Raw genomic sequence first — 6,820 nt, forward strand, 5'->3', positions numbered from 1 at the left:
CACTAGCTATTTCTTGGATGAGCCCCTGCATGAGCTCATCCTGGCTGGCCTCTCACTCCCCTTCTGTGCTTTATCACATCTGGTCCCCGTGAGAAGCCTGTCCCACCGCCCACTACTCACGGGCCTTCCATGATATTTGCCGTGAGGCTCCTGATACTTTTTAATTAACCTTCCAGATCACTCGCACTGTCACATACTGTGTGTGTTCCCTCTTGTAAATGTTTTCTCTTCATAATCATAAACCTTGCTGCTGCTGCTGCTGCTGCTAAGTCGCTTCAGTCGTGTCCGACTCTGTATGAGCCCATAGAGGGCAGCCCACCAGGCTCCCCCATCCCCGGGATTCTCCAGGCAAGAACACTGGAGTGGGTTGCCATTTCCTTCTCCAGTGCATGAAAGTGAAAAGTGAAACAGAAGTCGTTCAGTGGTGTCCTACTCTTAGCGACCCCATGGACTGCAGCCCACCAGGCTCCTCCATCCACGGGATTTTCCAGACAAGAGTACTGGAGTGGGGTGCCATTGCCTTCTCCAAATCATAAACCTCGAGTGAGTGAAGTCACTCAGTCGTGTCCGACTCTTTGCGACCCCATGGACTGTAGCCTACCAGGCTCCTCCCTTCATGGGATTCTCCAGGCAAGAGTACTGGAGAAACCGCTATTTACTAAATAATTGGAACCAATATGGAGAAGGAAATGGCAACTCACTCCAATATTCTTGCCTGGAGAGTCCTGTGGATGGAGGAACCTGGTGGGCTGCTGTCTATGGGGTCACACAGAGTGGGACAGACTGAAGCAACTTAGCAGCAGCAGCAGCAGGAACCGATATCCAATTTTGGGGGTCATGAGAAACTGGCTCTAAGCTAAGATTTTTAAACAGTCTTTATGTTGGAGAAATTTCTCCATATTTGAAAGCATATAACTCACAAACTTTTTGCTTAGGATCTTTCCTATGATCTCAGCTGGACTTATTCCAGATTCTCATTTTATTGTAACTAGAGTCTGAAAGTATTCACACCTTGAACATGTAAAATAAATTTGGGAAAATTTGGTGGTAGGCTCCAAAAGAGAGGAAAATTTTTCTCCTACTACAATTAACCTTGGGTTAAATTTTAAAATTTTGATGTATGTTTAATACATTCATCAGCTAAATCTCAGGTTGCTGAAGAAATCAATAACACACTAATTTTGCACATAAAAATATTTGCCATCAGATTTGGGAGAATGGCATTGAAACATGTATAATATCATGTAAGAATCGAATTGCCAGTCTATGTCCGATGCAGGATATGGCACGCTTGGGGCTGGTACGTGGGGATGACCCAGAGAGATGTTGTGGGGAGGGGGGTGGGAGGGGGGTTCATGTTTGGGAACGCATGTACACCCGTGGTGGATTCATGTCAATGTATGGCAAAACCAATACAGAATTGTAAAGTAAAATAAAAAATAAATTAAAAAAAATTATAAAAAAATTTGCCATCAGAATATGTATTATAACTATTACACAGATCTGTCCTCTAACTAAGAATCAAGAAACATATACAGAGAGTCTGCATAATGCGTTCATAATAGTTGAGAATTGGATGCCTGTCTGTTTTGGATCAGCCCAAATAATGCTGAAATAATGCTGTGTGAGGGTACGGGCTCAGTCGTGTCTGCCTCTGTGGCCCACCAGGCTCCTGTGTCCGTGGCATTCTCCCGGCAAGGATTCTGGAGTGGGTGCCGTTTCCCACTGCAGGTGAGTTTCCCGACCCGGGGAGCCAACCTGGGTCTCTTGCACCTCCTGCACTGGCAGGCCACGTCTTTACCAGCTGCACCACCTGGGGAGCCTGCAAATAATATTACTTAGCACCCTGTTCACATTTGAGAAAGAAAATGCTCTGTGTCCTCTATTCCCTCTGGAGGCTGAAGAAAAAAATATTCTGAGTAGAGTGAGAGCTATCTGGGAAAATTTTGAAAAAAATGCAAGTCAGAAAATTCACGAAGTGATGATTTAAATTGGAAACTTAAATGTGCCAGGTGGCAGAGATCCCTTGGGTAGAGATAGCTACTTTTAAAGAGCACTTTATGTATAGAAAGAACAGAATATTTAAAGGCCAGTTGAATAATTTTGATGAAACAAGTAATTTCAGTTACAGGAACTTAAATATTCTGACCTTCTCTAGTGAGAAAAATCAGCAACATCTCAAGTAAGAAAGGTAAATATGAAAATAATTATAGTAAAGTTTAATTCTTATTTTAAATTTAAAATTAATAATTTAAACATTTAAATGTGTAAATTTTAAATTTTAACATGGTAGCAAATGTTTCGATTCATTAAAGCATCTTTTATATATTTCTTATTCTATTAAATAAAATTTGCAATTAAATAATAATAAATAATGGTACTAAGTCCCTTTGAAATGTCAAAAAATGTAATAATTAAAGTCTAGGTATAGATGATATTAAAGAAAACTTCATTTGAGTCAACACATTGTATCAAAAAAGTTAAATATGTTTATTCAGCTTGATATTACAATGAGAGAATTTAAATGACATAACACATAAAATAAAGTTACAACCATTGAGGAATTCAAAGAACAATTATTTTGAAGAAAGAAACTTATAGAATTCAGGATTTATAAAATAATAAAGATAGCTTTAAGTCCAACATTGTTTTTAAATTATTTTCAAGGATTACATTGCTAATTTTTATCAGATATACAAATATACTTGAAATACACCTTGTTCTACTCTTGAAAAATTCAAACTCAGATATTACCTATTTCATGTCATACAAGATTTGATCACCAAAATGTCTTATCTGTACAATTACAAACTGTATTTTATATAGCACTGGAAATAATTTTATTCAAGTAATAGGTGAAATTGCTCATACTAAATGTTTTTATTCATATAATGATAAAGATTAAAATTCTATCCTTTTGTATATTAATCTTTTCTCCCTTTTCAAATTGACAATTTTAAAAGTGTCTGTTTCTTTTCTCAATTTCAGAATCAAATAATGAACACCACATTAAGTAAACAAGCATTTTCTATGTTCTATATTGTTCCCAGGTAGGAAAACAGTCTCAGTGCTTCCATCTCAGATCAGGTAATATCAGTGGGAAATGAAAGGAAGGAGCCAAGTTGCAGCGCTATGTGCTACAAAGCCGTGTGTGTTCTCCCTATTAGTTCTACAGAGTGGAGGTGATAATATTATTGAAATTACTGGCAGAAAATTCTTGGAGAATTCACATCTAAGAGTCTTGGATTTTTATATCACTGTGATGATTGTTTTAATATCTTATTTTATTCCCTCATTAACCATGTGATACAAAGTCAAGGTAAATTAGAGAGCAGTTTTTCATAATGGTAAGAGAGTGAAATTTAGAAGAATAAAATTTAGTTTTTAATGAAAAATAATAGCTAGCTTTTGAATAGACTTTCTATGAATGCCAAAACATCTTTAATTTGCTTTACATGTATCAAATGAATTAATTCATATAGCAATCCTAACTGCTGTTACAACTGTTAGTCAGTTTTACAGCCAAGTGATCTATGGCACAGGGAGATCAAGCAATTCACATTGTCACAAAGCAGGCAAGTGAAGCCATGATTCGATTGCAGGCCATCTTGTCAGGATTGTATTTTTTGTCCATGGCACAATATTTAGACTACGCTTGCATGGAAAAACTCGAAACATAAAGGATGGGGAAATGAGAAGCAGGGCTGGGAGTCATGTTGAGTCAAGTGATGCCTGGAGTGTAATATTTAAGGAGAAAGTCACTTTAACAATGGTGCAATGCAGAGTCAGCCCTGAAACTTGGAAATTCTGTACTAGAGGAGTCTCATTCCTTATTTAGCTAAGACCGTATTCTACTCCAGGCTCTGGTGAAAGGAAAAAAATGCAAAAATGTAATCATCAGCAAGTAACTCGATAGCTCTACCAAAAACAATTTTTCTAGGGAGTGTGTTACAATCCTGGCAACTAAAGATTTAAGAACATTGTACCATATTAATAATTATAATTATAGGACCATAACATACATAAACATATTAAAAGTGATAGGTAATTTATCAATAATATCATATCTAATTATCTCAAATAAGAAAGCAAAGAAAATTTAAACAATTACTTAATATAACAGATGATAAATAATGGAGTTAGGATTCAAACTTCAGTATGATTTAAAAAATAAGCACTGATTTGCAATCACAAAACCAATGTGCAAATGATCAATGTATCCATCATTGCTAAATCTCAATATCCTAGCTCAAGAGAAGTGAGTTTAGAAACTGTTATCTGAATTATTATTATTTTCTGAGGAACAATAAAGACATCAGAGAGCCACACAGAACACAGGGTAAAGCATGACAGGAAGTATCTCACACAGCTAGTGAACACAGTCCGGTGACCCCTGTTTTCCCAGAGTGACCCTCTTAATTGCTTCTATCTGTATCTATTCCCACATGACTTTTCCAGAATGAAACCCTCTGATAGCCCCCACATAGTATCTGACTGAAATATATGTATTTTATTCCCCTATGTACAATTAAATAAAATATTCTCTCATTTTTTAAAAACTGCCTAATAATGTGAATTGTATATAAGAACATGTATGATCAAGATCATCCAGTGATGCGAGGGAAATGAAGAGTTGAAATATGTAGCTGAAAATATATAAGGAAGATAATTTCTGTTATATTAACAGTTCTACTGAAGTATGTAAAGAAAAGTTATAGAGAAATACAAAATTGCCAAAAAATGTAAATATTTAAGGGAATTCCCTAGAAGTCCAACGATTAGGACTTTGTACTTTCACTTCAATCTCTGGTTGAGGTACTAAGATCCCATAAGCCATGAGACACGGCCACAAAATAATGTAAGTATTTAAAACTGAGATAACATAGCAAGACTGTGGGTCTATCTTCAATGATTATCAATTTGTCCAATGCCTGTGCTGATCAGGGCATTTGGTGCTTCCCTGGTAGCTCAGCTGATAAACAATCCACCTGCAATACGGGAGACCTGGGTTTGACCCCTGGGTGGGGAAGATCCCCTGGAGAGGGGAATGACAACCCACTCCAATATTCTTGCCTAGGAGTCCATGGGATCACAGAGTCAGACAAGACTGAGTGACTAACACTTTAACTTTTTTGACTTTGGACTGTATTCAGAAAGAATGCCCTAAAAGATATTTCAAGGGAGAGTGTATGGTGATAACACATGGATTATAAACTGAGAAAGGAGAAATGCATAAATAATAAAATTCTTAAATTAGAAACAATTGCATTGATCATGGAAATCAATCTGGATATCCTGATACAATTTATAAAACAGGCACTGACCCTTGATGGTAAAAATAAAAAGCAGATAATACATCTCTGCCTTTTCACAGATGCAACACCAAGAAAAAGCACCAGAAGGTAATCTCACTAAATTGATGGAATTTGTTCTCCTGGACTTTGCTGATGTTCATCTCCAGGGGTTTTTATTTGGACTGTTCTTACTCATCTATATAATTATCTTGATGGGCAATGGGATCATATTTCTGATAACAAAACTAGACCCTGGTCTCCAGACCTCCATGAATTTTTTCCTTGCTAATTTTTCCCTTTTGGAAATCTTCTATGTGTCTGTTACGCTCCCCAGAATGCTCACGAGTCTTTGGACACAAAGAACGATTTCTTTAGTTGCTTGTGCCACACAAATGTGCTTCATTCTTATACTTGGGGCCACCAAGTGCTTCCTTCTGGCCGTGATGGCCTATGATTGCTACGCGGCCATTTGTAGCCCTCTGCATTATCCTCTGGTCATGTCGCTCAGTCATGTTCAACTCTTTGCGACCCCATGGACTGTAGTAGCCTACCAGGCTCCTCCATCCATGGGATTTTCCAGGCAAGAACCGGAGTGGGTTGCCATTGCCTTCTCCAAGTCATGAACTACAAGGTGTGTATACAGCTAATGGCTGGCTCCTGGATCAGTGGAATCCCAATCCAAATAGGCCAGACAGGCCAGATTTTCCCTCCCATACTCAAGCTGGCCTGTGGGGACGCTTTTCTGAATGAAATGTTGGTCTTCACAGTTGCTGCGCAGTTTGTTTTGGCTCCATTTCTGTTGATACTTGTCTCATGGCAGAAGCATCTCCACAATCCTTAAATTGCCATCAGCCACAAGTTGAGGCAAAGCCTTTTCCACCCGCTCCTCTAATCTTACGGTTGTGGCATTGTTCTTCAGATCAGGCCTTGTCACATATTTAAGACCCAAGTTTCAGCAGGAACTGACAAAGTGCTCTCTCTCTTCTACACGATTGTGACGCCTGTGTTTAACCACATGATATACAGTCTAAGGAACAAGGACGTCATGATGGCACCGAGACAATGGCCATGCAAATACCTTAGTTCATTGAAAAACTGACTTGTATTTCAGAAGTTGATTTCTTATATATTTGTTATAAATTTTCAATATTTATCTTAACTCAATTTATCTGTCTATAAAGTGGTAGTTATTACCCAAATAAAAATTACTTGTAACACTGAGAAACCTTTCTGTCTCCAGTTATACAGTTGTGTATGGGTCAACAAATAGCAAATCATTCACTTGGGAATTCTATAACCTTCTTGTGAAATGTTCTCTTGTAGTAAGAACTTTAGACAAGAATTGCTATAATAGGCCCAGTTGTAATACAGACTCAGTTATATCACTTATTTGAAAGCATATTATTCGGTTCCATAGAGTTGTCACAGAAAATTTTTAAAACTAAGTTAGGAATGGGCATTAATTAAAATGTTATGTATAGTTTGGCCTAGCAGTTATTCTACAGAGAAATAATTTCTTAGAGTGA

At 37.5% G+C, this 6,820-nt stretch overlaps 1 pseudogene; it reads left to right on the forward strand.

Moving 5' to 3' along the window:
* The first annotated feature begins 5,374 nt into the window (after positions 1-5,374).
* LOC120879886 lies at positions 5,375-6,393 on the forward strand (annotated as a pseudogene).
* The last annotated feature ends 427 nt before the right edge of the window (positions 6,394-6,820 follow it).

The sequence above is a fragment of the Oryx dammah genome, unplaced genomic scaffold, assembly GCF_014754425.2.
Source record: "Oryx dammah isolate SB20612 unplaced genomic scaffold, SCBI_Odam_1.1 HiC_scaffold_21, whole genome shotgun sequence".
In the NCBI taxonomy this organism is placed as follows: Eukaryota; Metazoa; Chordata; class Mammalia; order Artiodactyla; family Bovidae; genus Oryx; species Oryx dammah.